The sequence below is a fragment of the Palaemon carinicauda genome, chromosome 9, assembly GCF_036898095.1.
Source record: "Palaemon carinicauda isolate YSFRI2023 chromosome 9, ASM3689809v2, whole genome shotgun sequence".
NCBI classification, from domain to species: Eukaryota; Metazoa; Arthropoda; class Malacostraca; order Decapoda; family Palaemonidae; genus Palaemon; species Palaemon carinicauda.
In genome coordinates, this window is record NC_090733.1 from 114,634,883 (window position 1) to 114,651,767 (window position 16,885).

The window sequence follows — 16,885 nt, forward strand, 5'->3', positions numbered from 1 at the left end:
GGTTGAGAGCAGATGTTACCAAGTATAAGACTAGAATGAATGTGCGAGTGACTAGCCTTATCATTTTTCATTCTCCCCTCTCTTGGTATTGAGCAACTGAGGTACTCTGCGAGCGGACGTCTTCTAACTGCAGGTGGGTAGCATCATCTCTTGTTCAACCTGATATATGCATATATATTTGTTATATCCCTGATATTCCTCTGAGGTGGAATTGGGCAATTTCTAGGTCAAGTGTGGAGTTTAGCTCCAAATATTACCTTACCTGGTCAAGTCACATTGCCGAGTTCTCACACAGTCACTTGCCAGGACGTTAAATTTCTCACACATTCTCAGAATTAGTGAGGTCAAGGTGTGTCTATTGAGCTTGTGCAAAGCACAGATTAACACCCTGGGACAGGAACCAGCTAGTTGGTTTTAGGACTTCAACTCACATAAGGGTGAGTCTCCACTGTAAAGAGTGAAAGGGTTTGTATTCATGTCGGAAAAAATTACAAATTTGGAAATAATTTGTATTTTTCCTAACTATACAAACCTTGAGCTTTTTACACATACCTGACCTACCATCACCTAACCCCCAGCAAAGTCCTGCCAGCAATTGAAAAAGTAGCATAACTCAACTGGTGAGTGTGTAAGTCTAACCCCCACTAACTATCGGGGGTTAGTTATACCTAGCTAAAAAGTCTTTTGGCTAGTTTTCAGCATTTGCCAAAATAATATCCACTGTAGAGAACTCAAGATTTGTATAGTTAGGAAAAATAAAAATTATTTCCAAATTTGACATGCTTTTACTTTACATCTGTAAGGAAAAACTCTGCTCAGTATCAGCAGTGAAAGTCTATCACTCAGCCATGAGCCAAGTCTTTTGACTGAAAGGAGTTAATGTTTCATCTTCAATGAAACTTTCTATGTTCATAAGAAATTTTGAAGAAACCGGTTCTTCAGTTGAGGTGATATCACCACCCTGGTATACTGTCAAGGTACTAACTACCTTGCTGAAGGGAGCACCTTATAAACTGTTGAGGTCAGCCTCAGACAGGAACCTCACCCCTAACACGATCGTTTTGCTCGCTTCAGTCTTGGTTAAACATGTTACTGAGCTGCGTAGTCTCTCCTATAATGTTTCCCATTCCAGGGGCTGGAGGCAGATCTTGTTCTTCGTCCCTGAGTTTGTTACCAAAAAACCAGAATCCATCAATTCCTGATTCCAGGTTTCCATTTAAGTGAATGCGCAGGGGGCAGGGCTACCCCACTCTCAGCTGGTAACTACTGGCCAACTACATACACCATGTTATGAAATTTTAACACTCCACTTCCACCCTTGCTATTATCTTTCTCCTATGAAAAGGACTCAGGTTTGTATAGTTAGGAAAAATACAACAAATTTCCAAATTCTTAAATTCTTGTGCCTACCATCAGTACTAAAATGTGTGCATGCATTACAGAAATTTATGACTTTTCATAATTCACAACAATAGTTTGTATCCTGATTATACTGTATACTGTATAGTAAACTTGAACCCACTGTCAAACTATGCAGTTTCATATTTAAAACCCTTGAGACAAAACAACAGGGGTAGATACAGTTATACTGGTGATAAAAAAAAAAAAAAAGATACCAATACAGTACTGCAATCTACAGTATTGGTTTTGAATGAGTTTACCAGATTTAGGTTTAATAACGATTATCCTTAATTATAAATATTTACCTTCATATCTTTGTCTTCTGTCAGTCAATGGCAATTAAACATGAGGAGATAAGGGAATAATTTTGTCATCCTACAGTACACCACATGTGGTGCACTGATGGTACTACTCGACATACCTGGGACAGTGTAATGTTATGATGAAAAGTCGCATAAACAAACAAAAAAACTTTAGTTTTTGAGTGGCCTAGTATAGGAAGGCAATTAAAAGTAATATCTTCATTAGTATTGTCTTATTTTATTACATCATGAAGAAACAGAAAAAATGCAAGATTAAACAAATATCTACAAGCTAATTCTTGCAATTCTATTATGCAAAACTTTTTGCAACATGAAGTAAAGGAAAGCATGCCAATGACATCTGCCATAATTCTTAGATATATATAGGCTAAGAAAAATTCTCATAGAATACCTATTTGAACAGGAAAAAATAGAATTAAGGCTACGTTTATACAATTTGATACCTCTGCTTCACCTTCACTTTTAATTTGGGAGTCCAACCAAAAGTACAGTACTGAACAAATCTAATTAGCCCAAGCAGTTCTGCTAAATCATGTGAAGTCCCCATTGTCGTAAAGACTGCTTTTTGGGCTCAAGCCATGGCGTCCTGATGGAAGGTTCCTTTTTGGTAGCTTCCTTGGGTAAATAACTACTAAGATATTCCCAGAGAATTTAACCACAGGTTATCACAGAATTCTAACTTCTGGAGCGAGTATCCTAAAGGTTTCCCTTTTAAGACATCGTATATCAACAGGGGACGCATGTATTAACGCGCCACATAGCTATCTACACCCTGAACAGAGTTAAGGCTTCGGTGTGTAAAGGCGGAGAATAGCTGGGAGCCGTTCCATAGCTAATCTCATCCGTGGCTACTTTTGGTACTCGAGACGTAAACAAACGGGCGCCATTGCTTGAATGACGTCACGTTCGTCTCCATCCTTTGTACAGTAGCTCGCCTTACTTAGACGGATTTTCCCTGTGCTATCTTTATCGCCTTGCATCCTAATTATGTCGCTACCTTCGGCCTCGCCTTCTTCTGGAAAGTTGAGTACAAGGTTCCAGTATTGTTTAGTTAAGCTCTGACCGTAAAGTAAATATTACTTTTCGAGATAATTGTTGTTTTGTGGCAGAGCTGTGCCTCTACCGGACCCGCCATTTTATGGCGTCGTTGTTGTTCTGCATGCCTTATTTAGTTAGCCACAACAACGCTTCCGGCCTCTATTACTAATCGATAACATTAGTTTATTTAGTCTTCATAGCTAGGAACTTTTATATCGTGTTTTGACGCTTTTTTACCGGTCATCGATTGACCCTATACCAGTTGGCTACTATAGCCCCCAGGCCAGTGCGCCTATATATCAGTGTTCATGCATGATTTATCAGTGATCCTAGGCTTATTTATGAAGATAGTGGCATTATTTTACAATACTTTTGACTGTGATGCAAGTGTTTTTGCCTTCAGGGACCATATAGGGGATAGGTTAGTTAGTGTGCCTTCCTAACCTAACCTACATGTAGGACCCCTATATGCTCCCTTCATCCCCCTGCCCTTGGCATTCCCTCTGCGTAGCCTTACTCCCCTTACCACGTAAAGGGATCAAGCTCTTACCAGAGTATTTTATCGCCTCTCTGTCCTCCCTAAGGGAATGAACCCCCCTTAGGGTTGTGCCTGAGAGTGAGGAACGGCTATCTTTCCTCTATGGATAGGACTAGTCTACGACTGTCCTGCGATAGCGATATGTCTTCTATCCTTCCTAGTTCAGGACGCTCAGCCCTGCTCTAGGTTAGGTTTTGGAAGGGTAATTCTGTTCCTTGCTGAAACTGTACCCATGCACCGTTTCAGTCAGGCTGCCTTACCTTAGGTTAGGGAGTGTCCTCCCTTCCTTAGTGGCCGCTCTGGTACAGAACCCCTTTCATGGAAGACTCTTCTCTTCTCCTCTCCCCACCTATCTCTTGTATAGCCTAGCCTATACTTAGGTTAGTCTATACCCATCTGTCCCCTGTCCTACAACTCCTCCTTAGGGTGGAGTGATAGGGCTACCTGGAGCTTCTGCGTACAGTCCGCTCTGGTACATATACCCTTCATAGTGTCCTATGGGGTTAGCCACTGGATGTGTTCTGTATACAGGGGTCTCCCCCTCTTTGGGTGTTCCCTAGCCCTCCCTTGGGCTACCCTAGCTCCCGGTCCTCTGCGGCCCCTGCTTCTGAGTGATACAGCCAGCCTCTATCATGGGTACACCCTCTCAGGGGGGGATGTCTGGGAGTCCATGACTGGACTCCTTACATCCCTCCCCCTGTCTCTTTCACTATCCGGGTGCCGGTCCCTTGCCGCCTCCACTGTCGGTGATACCCACCTCCTACCTTGGTGACTCCCTCCATACCCCCATGGCCGCCAGTCCTCCGTGTGCCGGGGGACTGCCGCCTGCCGCCGGCTTCCAGCCGATGGCTCTTCACCTCCCTCATAGCTTGGCCGTCCGACCGCCGGCCGGCCACCGGAGTGCCGGCATCCACTGCCGGCAACCCGGTTCTGCCATAACTATCCTTGATCCTGTCACCACTCTGGCATCCTCCGGCTGCCGGAGCCGCCGCTCCCTCTGCCGGCGCGCCGCCGCTGTGCCGGCGGCCGCCACCCTGGTATTACTCTTGACTTATACTGTCTGTACTAATGCCAGAAACTCTGCTGGAGCGGCCTCCGGCGTGCCGGAGGTCTGCCGGACCCCCCGGAGGCGTCAAGACGACTTGCACCCCCTTCTACTAGCTATCACCTCATACTGATAGCCCTACACTGCAACCAGATGGCCTGTTTACGTTAGTGGATCAGTACCTTGATACTGTTCTATTAGTAATCATGCTGTCCTTTTGCATTCTTCAGATTTCCAGCATGCTGCGTGTATCTTAGCGCGGCTGGTTGCCGGAAGCAGTTACCCTCGGGGATCCTTTAGCCCCCTAATTTGGGAATTCCATTACCCTATGGATTCTGCGGGAATTCTATCCTGTGCCTTCGGCCACCTCGGATTATCCAAGGATGAAGCTTGCGGTAGCCAACTGGGCGAGATGCATGGAGTATGTTTCTTTACTCTCTCAATCCTCTGTGCATCACACCCTTTATCAAGTTAAAATTAATGATTAATATTAACTTAGCTTAAGAGCCATTCTTATGACTCCCCCCATACTCATTTTCTCTTTCTTCCACAGGAGGAGCAGATGAAGTGTGACTTCGACTTCTGCGCTGTGAAACGCCCGCACTTCTACGGGCATACGGCTTGCAGGACTCACGCCTCTTGTGCTAACAAGAAAGGGGATTTGAAATTCTGGGACCCACTGAATTGTACGGTCTGCCAGGCTCACCTAGTTGATGCCTTCCATAACCCTCCCTCAGCGGAGGTCAGGGACACTTCTCGGGAGAAGCTACGCAATTGGATGCGTGGCTTCCAGATGAATGCCACCAGACCGTACCTGGCCACTGAAGAATTGAGGTCACTTCTGTTCCCTAAGGCCTCCCCTGATTCTGTGGTACCCAAGGATTCGATCCCCACTGTCCAAATTACAGTGGAACCTGATGTAGTCATGGACCAGTCCATGCACGAGTGCCGCCTGGATTCCGAAGATGATGAACACATGTCGGATGTCTCGGAGGACACGGAGAAGACCCTTATGGCTCAAGGGGCTGAAGATGATGAAGACCAGGTGGAATACGCCGAGTCGGAGCAAGAGGTCGCTCCTCCTTCCATCACCGCCCCTACTCCTACACCGACGGAAGTGTCTCTCCCGTCTACCTCCACTACCCCGGAACCCTTGCCATCCACCCAAGAGATGCTCCGGATGATTAAAGCCATCATGGACGACAGGCTGAAGGAGAATCAGGAGTTCATCAGGTCTATGATAGGATCCAAAGAACCGAAGAAGATCTCGGTTAAGGATCTCCCCGCTTGCTCACATGCCAACCCATGGAGGTATGCTGAGCATATGGTTATAGCGACCGGCAGGATCTTCGTCAGTGACAAGATCGGCACGGTCCCCCTGGAAGACGTGGAGTTCTTCCCAAATTTCGAGGCCTACCCGGACTGTTACGTCCGACTTCGCTCTGAACCTGCTTCTAAAGAAGAGACCGAACCGAAAGAGGAGATAGTGTTCGATCTCGCGAAGGCCCAGGCTATGCTAGCCAACACGTTTAAAAGTAGGGGTTTTACCTGCTCTAAGCTTCCGGCCCTGAGCAAGAAGCACCCTACCTACGTTGCACCTGAGAATGCAGTCCTTCCATTCATGGAAAAGGCCTTCGCTGCGTGCCTCAAGGCTGTGGAAGAGGGAAAAGCCTGCCCTGCACTGGAGGAGTGCAGACCCTTCTCCATAGTCACTCCCCCCGACGCTCGACACTGGAAGGACATCCAGCATACTTTCGTGGTGGGAAAGCTAGATCCTGACGTCGCCGGACGTCAGTTTAATGAAGACCTCCCAAAACTCAACGATCACCTCCTTCGTTGGGAACAAGATACGAAGGAGAGGCTCGCAGCATCCATGTCCCACCAGGTCCAACTGGACATCATGGCCTGTGACACCAGAGTACCAGACCACTACATGGTACTTGCCAAATCCCACATGGCAACCCTGGTGAAGGACATGTACCACTTCATGAAGGCTCGGAGAGCCTGTCGTGAATTCGTGTTCGCAGGTGCCACTGTGAAACATGAACCCCGGAGGCTGATTTCCTCCAACATCTGGGGCAAACACCTCTTTCCTTCTGACCTTGTGAAGGAAATCACCGACAAAGCCGCCACGGAGAATAGGAACCTTCTCCACAAGTGGGGCATGTCAAAAAAGAGGAAATCCTCTCAGGACGACGGACCTCAACCTAAGAGGAAATCTTCCAAACAGAAACCCCAGCAACGTCAACCAAGACGTCAGTTTCCGGGACCCGCTACCTCCCAAGTGGCAGCTCAGCCACAACAGACCTTTCAGCTGGTCACCCAACCGGTCTTGTCACAGTCACCGGTTTTCACCCCTGCTTTCGAGCAACAGACGACTACCTTTCGTCCCAAAGGTAGAGGCTCAAGCAGAGGTGCAGGCAGAGACGCGTCTCGCCGTCCCTCCAGAGGCAGAGGAGGAAAGGGAGCTAGCGGCCGAGGCAGCAAGCCCTCGGGACACCAGAAGCAATGAAGTGCTTCCGGTGGGAGGAAGACTCCGCCAATTCCAGGATCGTTGGACCTTCGATCCCTGGGCACACAGCATCGTCAAGAAGGGTCTAGGCTGGAGTTGGACTCAACCACCCCCAACATTCCAGCAATTCTTCCAACAATCAACCCCCCTTCTGGAAGAATATGTCCTAGATCTCTTGAACAAGAAGGTGATAAGGAAGGTAAAGTCCACCAGGTTCCAAGGGAGACTGTTTTGTGTCCCCAAGAAAGACTCCGACAAACTCAGAGTCATTCTGGACTTATCCCCCCTCAACAAGTTCATAGCGAACGACAAGTTCAAGATGCTGACTCTTCAACAGATAAGGACCCTTCTGCCTCGAGGTTCTTACACGGTCTCCATAGACCTGGCGGATGCCTACTGGCACATTCCGATGAACCATCACGCTTCCTCCTACCTAGGATTTCGACTCCAAAGGAAAAGCTACGCCCTCAGGGCCATGCCCTTCGGCCTCAATGTGGCCCCTCGGATCTTCACAAAGCTGGCGGACGCCATAGTACAACAGCTCCGCCTCCGAGACGTCCAGGTGATGGCCTACCTCGACGATTGGCTAGTTTGGGCTCCATCGCCCGAGGATTGTGTAAAATCCTGCAGCAAAGTCACCCAGTACCTAGAACACCTGGGATTCAAGATAAACGCGAAGAAATCTCGCCTCTCTCCAGCTCAGAAGTTCCAATGGTTAGGAATCCATTGGAACCTTCAGTCACACCGCCTTTCCATTCCCCAGAAGAAAAGGAAGGAAATAGCAGGGTCTGTCAAGCGACTACTGAAATCCAAGCGGATCTCAAGACGCCAGCAGGAACGAGTTCTAGGCTCTCTACAGTTCGCCTCAGTAACAAACCCAGTGCTTCGTGCACAGCTAAAGGATGCCGCGGGAGTCTGGAGACGTTCTGCATCCATCGCTCGAAGAGACCTCAAGAGACGGCTCCCAAACAGACTTCGACTTATCCTCAAGCCGTGGTCGGAAGCAAAGGCCCTGAAAAGGTCCATTCCTCTTCAACACCCACCTCCATCACTCAACATCCACACGGACGCTTCGCTGGAGGGTTGGGGAGGTCACTCCCACCAAAAACAGGCTCAAGGCACATGGTCTCCCCTGTTCAAGACGTTTCACATCAACATCTTGGAGGCCATGGCGGTCCTTCTAACTCTGAAGAAACTCTCCCCGCCTCCCTCGATCCATATTCGTCTAACCCTAGACAACTCGGTGGTAGTTTGATGTCTCAATCGCCAAGGCTCAAGATCGCCCCAGATAAATCAGGTGCTTCTCCCAATCTTCCGTCTGGCAGAGAAGAAGAAATGGCACCTGTCTGCAGTTCACCTACAAGGATTCCGCAACGTGACAGCGGACGCTCTATCTCGGACAAACCCGATAGAGTCGGAATGGTCTCTAGACGCAAGATCATTCTCCTTCATCTCCCACCAAGTCCCAGAACTTCAGATAGATCTCTTCGCGACGAGCGACAACAATCCACTTCCTCGGTACGTGGCCCCGTACGAGGACCCCAAGGCAGAAGCAGTGGATGCCATGTCACTGGACTGGAACAGATGGTCCAAGATCTACCTGTTCCCTCCCACCAACCTTCTGCTGAAAGTCCTCTCCAAGCTGAGAACCTTCAAAGGGACAGCGGCCCTAGTGGCTCCCAAGTGGCCCCGGAGCAACTGGTACCCCCTGGTCCTGGAGCTGCAGCCCAAGCTGATCCCTCTCCCGGGCCCAGTTCTCTCCCAACAAGTACAGAAGTCGACTGTCTTCGCTTCATCATCGAAAATCAAGGACCTTCATCTCATGATTTTCTCTCCCTAGCCGCAAAGAAGAGGTTTGGGATCTCGAAGAAAAGTCTAGACTTCCTCGAGGAATACAAGACCGAATCCACAAGACGGCAATACGAATCATCTTGGAGAAAATGGGTCTCTTTCGTCAAGACAAAAAAATCCTAAGGAAATCACAATTGATTTCTGCATGTCCTTCTTCATTCACCTTCATGGACAGGGATTAGCAGCCAATACGATTTCAACTTGCAAATCGGCCTTGACTAGACCAATATTGTATGCCTTCCAAATTGATCTGTCCAGCGACATCTTCAATAAACTGCCGAAAGCATGCGCTCGTCTACGCCCAGCACCCCCACCGAAACCGATCTCCTGGTCATTGGACAAGGTGCTCTATTTCGCCTCCAACTTGGATAATGATTCATGCCCTCTCAAGGATCTGACTCAGAAAGTTATATTTCTCTTTGCTCTTGCCTCAGGAGCCCGAGTCAGCGAAATAGTGGCATTATCAAGAGAAGAGGGTCATATCCTGTTTACTGATTCAGGAGACATTACCCTCTCCACGGATCCGACGTTTCTCACCAAAAATGAATTACCCACCAAAAGATGGGGCCCCTGGAGAATATGCCCCCTGAAGGAAGATGCCTCTTTATGCCCAGTAGAGAGCCTCAAGGTCTATCTTCGCAGAACTTCGAACTTTGGTGGAGGCCAACTCTTCAAAGGAGAAACATCGGGCAGCGACCTGTCACTGAAACAATTAAGAGCGAAAATCACCTACTTCATTCGCAGAGCGGATCCCGACAGTACACCCGCTGGTCACGATCCTAGAAAAGTTGCATCGTCTCTGAATTTCTTTCAGAGTATGGACTTCGAAAGCCTTAAAAGCTTCACAGGCTGGAAGTCCTCGCGTGTTTTCTTCAAACATTATGCGAAACAAGTGCACGAAGTCAAACATTTTGTGGTAGCCGCAGGTAGTGTTATGAAACCTGCACCTAACTCTGCATAGAACAGTGAGTTACTTGGGACTCTAACTCTTCGGGTGCCTATGTTGACCCTCGAGCGATATATAGTGATGTCGAAAACACTTAGTGCTTTCTTATAACTGTTCTTATCCCAGGTGAAATGTCATAGTTGTTACACAAGTGCCGCATGCCTAGAGCATGATGTGTTTTAATTAAAGACTAACGTTCCTCGAGGACGAGTGCCTACTAATAAATTTGAAATTCCCTTTCAGATTCAAGAGCAAGTCTTTATTACTATGTACATTATAATTTCTGTAAATTAACTTTACTTATTGCTGTAATTCATTTAATTTCCGCAACTGTGAAATAAAATTTCTATTTTATTACTTGTGCGTCTCAATCCGCTCCTACTTACTATGAAATACATGCCTGTCATAGTTTTATTATCCCCTTTCCTTATGGTTCATGGAGATTTTAAGGTCCTAACCCTTATTTTATATTCACTCTTACAAAGTAATATTCCAATACGAATACTTACTCTTCATACCCTGGAGACGAAACCAACCTTCTCAGCACACAGTGTCCAACCACCACCTGTCTGCCTTCCAGAATGTTCCGATACGAATGCCAACCATTCAGTCTCGTCTCCAAGTTCTTCAGGTTCTTCTAACAAGGTGAATAGCCCTTCAATAACCACTTTGACCTCGGCATGGCCCGTGGGAACTTCACTGCCAAGGGGGGCAGGAAGATTCTTCCCTACGGTTCTTTATTAAGATTACTATGCTAATTTGTTCAAAGCCCTTGGCACTTACCAATAGGGGAAAATCTACCACGATACATTGATTCTCTGGTATTCTTCCATCAGGACGCCATGGCTTGAGCCCAAAAAACGGATTTTGAGCGAAGCGAAAAATCTATTTTTGGGTGAGATAGCCATGGCGTCCTGATGGACCCTCCCTGCTACTTCGTCCAGTTTTTAGGTCCCACCCTGCTCTGCTGTATCATGGTGATCGGCAAGCAACTGGCTTCAGGATGAAGACGAACGTGACGTCATTCAAGCAATGGCGCCCGTTTGTTTACGTCTCGAGTACCAAAAGTAGCCACGGATGAGATTAGCTATGGAACGGCTCCCAGCTATTCTCCGCCTTTACACACCGAAGCCTTAACTCTGTTCGGGGTGTAGATAGCTATGTGGCGCGTTAATACATGCGTCCCCTGTTGATATACGATGTCTTAAAAGGGAAACCTTTAGGATACTCGCTCCAGAAGTTAGAATTCTGTGATAACCTGTGGTTAAATTCTCTGGGAATATCTTAGTAGTTATTTACCCAAGGAAGCTACCAAAAAGGAACCTTCCATCAGGACGCCATGGCTATCTCACCCAAAAATAGATTTTTCGCTTAGTTCAAAATCCGTTTATTAGCATTATCAAATATGTGAGGCATTGGTACTGCAATATGAGAAGTACAGGCTATTAGAAAAATTATTTTATTATAAGCCCCTCAACGTAAATTACTCGATATGTAAACCTTGTATAAAAAGTCTACCATGCATGAAAAGAGAGAGAAAGAGTGAGTGGGTGAGCGCCAAAGTAAATCTGAAAAACAACACAAGCAAATGTACAAAAGTATCTTAACTGCCCAAAATATGAGTGTTATCATTGGATTAACTAGTTTTCAACCTATTATTTTTTCTCCTCCTGGCTTAACGAAGTTGATTATGGAATATGTCCTAATATCCTTGAGTCTTTGCCCAATATAACAATACAAAGGCACTACTATTCAAGCAATGGGATATGACGGAATACGACGAGATGTGTTATGCTACCCACAGTAGCAAAAGATAGTGGGATGAAAGGCTCTTTTGTTTTACTCTACTTTTATTTTATTTTTTTACTCTATATCAAGCCAGTAACACTTCTTTTCACTCATTACTCCACTCCAGAGGAACTGTGAATATCTGCAAAATACACAATCACTGCCCTGGCAAAATGACAGTTGTACTGTTGTCCAAGTTATTCTTTCAAGTCACCAAGTAGAAGCAGAAATGACAATACAATAACATACTACAGTATAAGGTAGAAATCATCCCAAAATCTACATTCAAACATACAACCAAGTACAGTACAGTAATAGATAAAATGTACAACACAAAACAATTGTACCAAAATTTACTTATGTACAGTTTTGACAATGTATTGATAATTTTCTAATAAATGCACAAAGAAAAATACCATCATTACAGCAAGATAGACCTAAGATTTATTGTAAGTAATAAAGTTTCCATGAAACTGAAACAAGATTCAAAACCTTGTATAAGAAGCCTAAGCTTTGCATTACTGTACAAGGTAATTTTTTTCCTTTTTTGTTAATTCAATCCTTATCTAAATATTATACTTTTGTAATTTTGATATCTGTCCTAATATGCCTCATATTCTTATTACCCTTATGGCATTAAGTATCAGAAATCACTATTTGTAATGCTCACATCCCTATACAGAATTAACTTATTCAATAAGGAACTTGGCTCTTTCTGTACTTTTATGGGTACTGACAACATAATACGTACCTGTACTACAGGCTGCGTTTATAAGGAGTTCATTGCTCATTACTCAAATTTTCAACAAACAAATCCATATCTCAAGTATATATGGAAAATAATAAGAACTTTAACTCTTTCACAACACCATGAATTGTACAGTATATACAGTATATTGTATTTACAAAAGCATCTGTCCTTCTCAACAAAACAATAACTATCAAAAGTGGAAGATTATTGTTCAGTGGAAGTAGAAACTAGGTTGATTCCAGTAATCTTCAGTGTATAGAAATACTAAAACATTTTCATTGAATTATTGTACAGTGTATATACTAAAACATTAATTGGAGATACAAAAAAGGCAGTCATTATATTCAAGAATAGTTCTTAGCACTGATAAAATAAACTGATTTAGCCTGGCAACAAAAACATTAAATATCATAGTACAGTGCTCTTGAGAACACAAGGTGATAAGTAGGTTTTCTCAGACCCAGCAGTCATTATTATTGCCAGTCAGTTACACAAAGACTTGATAAACTTTGACACAAAATGTCATGAACATAAACATTGCCTATCCAGCCAGCTCCTACACACATGTCAGTCATTCATTTGTAGCTCTCAATTCCCTTCTTTACATCCATATAGATATAATCATTCCTATCCTCACACAAATGTTTAAAACATGCATTTGTGCACTAAACCCAAAAGCTTTCACTACCCAGTTGAATCATCAAGGTATCCGATCAAGTGTTTCTATGTTTGCTGTCAGGATGCAATTTGAAGGGCTGGAAGAGACTGAAAGAGAGTGAAACAAAAAGTTCAAGGTTAACATGTCTCTCACTATAGAATGATACATAATCCTTTCTCATTATGTGCTTGTTCCTTTCCATGTTTCAAAAAATGTCTCATTTTATGTTCAATGATACTACAATACAAGTACTGTATTGTAAGTTAGGCCATTCTAGTTATTAAAAGAGCTCAAAACATTAGTGAATTTAGATGCACTCAGCTTCTTCATAGTATGTATGCCATCAAGCCAAAGAAAATGCATAACATCCATGACATTTTATATGAATTCCAAAGCGGATAAAAAAATCCTGCCCTATCAAAATTTTACAATTTAATTTACATTACACTCTGTCATCAAACTAAAGTTTCAATATATCATATTCTGAATGCATCAATTGGCTGATCTTAGTAAAGTGATGTACTGTCCTCCTTCATTTCTATTAAACTACTGTATATGATGAATAAGAGCTAAAATATCAGACAGATATAAGAGCTAAACATTTTTGTACTACGGACAGAACTGAAGAGCTTTTCCACAGGAGCCAGGCACCCACTCATAGAAAAGCCAAATGTAAATCCAGTAGCAGCTTAACCTGTTCTTACTACTTCAACAAAACCTGTTTTTACTCCTTCAACAATGCTTTCTCATATTGTATAGCTCAAACTTTAAAGAAATAACACTGAGGACATTTTAAGCAGAAAATAGTGCTCTAAATGGGAAGTACATATCTTTTTAAAAATCTTCAGAATAAACAAATAATAAATCTAAAGAAATAAAAATAGCAGCTTGCAATAGCATATACTACAGGAGGCAGGACATATCGTGGGTAAGCCATAACAAAGTACAGTAAAATCAAATCTTAGAATTCTATGTAGGAGTAATTAATCTATCATTCAAACTACTGTACCTAATAAGGAAGACCAAAGCAACAAGTGTTTCACATGTAAAATGATAAGGAATGAAAATTTATATAAGAACTCATGCTGATACAAAGACAGTTTCATCTGCAACAAAATAAAATTACTACTGACAACCAGAAGATGAGAAAAGCTGGATTGGGAAACAGGGGATATTTATGGGTAAATTTGTCTGATAAAAGTTTTACCTCCCTCAAATTCCAGAATTTGACATTCTATGACTAAATCTGGGGTTTAATATGGGGACAACATTAAAGAGAAAATATTCACATCCATTTCTATCAAGTCATACGAGATTCAACTTGGAAATCCAAATCAATCTTGTTCTGGATACAAAGTTGAATTTGAAGTTCTGAGGTCTAACATCTTAGCAGTACAGGAATGCAATGAAAATTGTTTAGTCCCAGTTAAAAATGGTTTTTAATTAAACCTTTACTTTAAGAATCTTTAGTAAATATATACTCTAATTTCTAGCCAAATACATGAACCACATATTATCTTTACTTGTTATCTTGTGTTTTATCCATTTTTTACCATGAATATTCGGGCAAATCACCAGCTCATGAGTTTTCCTAACCTTCCTATATAATATCAATTATGGGGGATGGGGAAATACAAAAAAAAAAAATTATTTGTAGCAATTAGATTGGTCAGAAATGCATAATAAATACATGATAACCAGTTGGAAAAATATGTGGTTCCTATAAGTGGCATAAAATTAAGGTTTCATAATTACTTGTAATTTATTTCACATCCCTCAAATGGTCTTTGCTCCACAGCGACTCACTTCACTTGGAATTAAACATAATCGCATTGCTCGTCTGTTCTGGCAAGTGGTACATGGATGATCTGTGCACGCCAAGGATCTGGGTTTTTATTTGTGATATTTTTTACTTTCACGTGAGTAACAACAGCTATATACTGAACAGTGTTTTAAACATCAACTACAGTACCAAAATAGATGAAATTACACTAAATTTTGAAATGGATTGAACTTCTCTTTTGGAAAAAAAAAGGGCTGTTGTATAACATCATCTGGAACTTAGGCACATATGTTTTGGAAGCTCTTGACTGGTTCAATAAGCTGGCTAATGATTACGACATAAAAAAAACAGAAAAGCTGGCAAAAGTGAATGCAAACAATCCATGTCCGATAACCCACAATCGGCCTCACAAAACTAAACCATTGACTTTCGACAATGAAATGGTGTGCAGATTTTAAGTAATCGATATGGAAGTTATTATGCCCTACCCCATTAGTCATAGAGAAAAATTTTAAATTAGTCAGTACTCATGCATTTTTTATAGCAAATTCCAGTTTCACTTTAAATTACTGTAACATATATCATATATTAACATTTTTTTTTTTTTTAAAGTTCATTTGTTTGATTTAATGTATAAATAAACACCTTTGGTGGCTAATGATGATATGGCAGTTTATGCAGATCACTGCAAAAGTCTTGGATTTCACATTGCTAGCTGTGTTTGATTTTAAAATAATTTTGCAAAGGCAAAATAGATTTTACAACCACTGTAATGTACAGTACTTTGAAAATTCCTCATGCACCCACGTTCTTAAGGGCAATTTCTTGGTTGCTGTGATCAAGTGTACAAGCTGTATTATATTTTGAGAATTAAGTAATATGGCCTTGTGCTGGATCTGGGAAGGTCATTCATGTCAAGAGAGGTAGGAGATAAGTAAAAAAAAAAAAAAAATACAGGTAGTGTGTGGGACTAAATGCATAGTCTTAAGTGTTGAAGATTTGGGTCACATGCTTCTTCTACATTTTGTTCTCCCTTTACTGGTTTAGAACAGAGTGCCTTCTGCACTCATTTTTATCTTTGGCACTCTGACGAAATTACTATCTACCCCCGGGATTTTATCCAAGCCCATTCCCCTGGTCTTTGTCCTGATACTTTACTGTGTTGTGTACCATCCTCCTGTTATGCTTCCCTTCTCATGAGTGACCTTTGATATTAAGTCAAAAGAATCTAATTTCAAATAAGCATCACAAGTCTAAACACTCAATCTTTTGTCTCAGTTTGTTTTAGTTTAATCACATCTATTTCAATTTCAATATAATTTTTATTGTAAATTTCATCCACATAGTTCGGTATTCTGGGATAAAATCTCTACTATATCTTAATTTTCTTTGTAACCCTATCGATGTCTTTCCCGCATTCAGAAATAGATCTCTTCAACATACAGTATTTTGCTGTTTACTGTTGCGGCAATTGTTTACAATGGCAATTTCTTCACTTCATCAAGACTGTCTACCTTTTGGCATAATGACCTGTAGTCCCCAACTTCACAATTGCTTTGGTTCCCAAAGAGAAATATTTTACCAATTACAATACCTGGCCTCCCACCCAAATGTTTACCTCTTTTTTTTTATTAGATGAGTCTTCACAACTTGCCTCCATAAATTTTGGCTATGTCAAATCACACACTACATTTGTTACATTTCTATTTTGCAATCCTTGATAATCTTTTGTAACATCACCATTTACATACAATATACACCGTACAATAAATTTTCCATACCTCTTCTCCACAGTATAAAGCCACTTTTCCAACAGGACTTTGTCCTTTAGTTCTTCCAATTACTATAACGTTGGGTTTGCATTTACAGATTTTCAGTGGTCTTCTTTCCTTTCCAGTTGTTTTCTTTTTTTTTCTTTGCCATTTTGCTTTAATTTTGCTGGTAAGACCAGGTTACCTTTACAGAACAGCAGCTCTTTTTCTGCATACCTTTCACTTCCATATTTGTTATGCATGATAAGACAAAAAGTAGTTGGAGCACAAGGACTATTTTGTAACAGAAAATACTATATTCTTTTAAATTTTTTGGCTCATTGATTAAGCAAATATGAAACACATTTCTTTGCTTACTTAAACTTGCAAGAATAAATTCCTCTTAGCTGTGTAAACATTAATTTTAAATATTTAACTTAGCCGGTGAATATATAATAGCTGCTGCTCAGCGGCTCGACAGAAAACACACTCAAAAACTC

At 42.3% G+C, this 16,885-nt stretch overlaps 2 protein-coding genes across 2 annotated transcripts in view; both read right to left on the bottom strand.

Moving 5' to 3' along the window:
* Positions 1–16,885, bottom strand: part of Bub3 (mitotic checkpoint protein Bub3) — a 164,267-nt gene that overhangs the window by 74,212 nt on the left and 73,170 nt on the right. The gene's annotated exons all lie outside the window — the stretch shown is intronic.
* Positions 11,039–16,885, bottom strand: part of LOC137647060 (protein farnesyltransferase subunit beta-like) — a 62,349-nt gene continuing 56,502 nt past the window's right edge. The window contains exon 10 of the transcript XR_011045520.1: positions 11,039–12,958. The gene's annotated coding sequence lies outside the window, so the exon portion shown is untranslated. The remainder of the gene's footprint in view (positions 12,959–16,885) is intronic.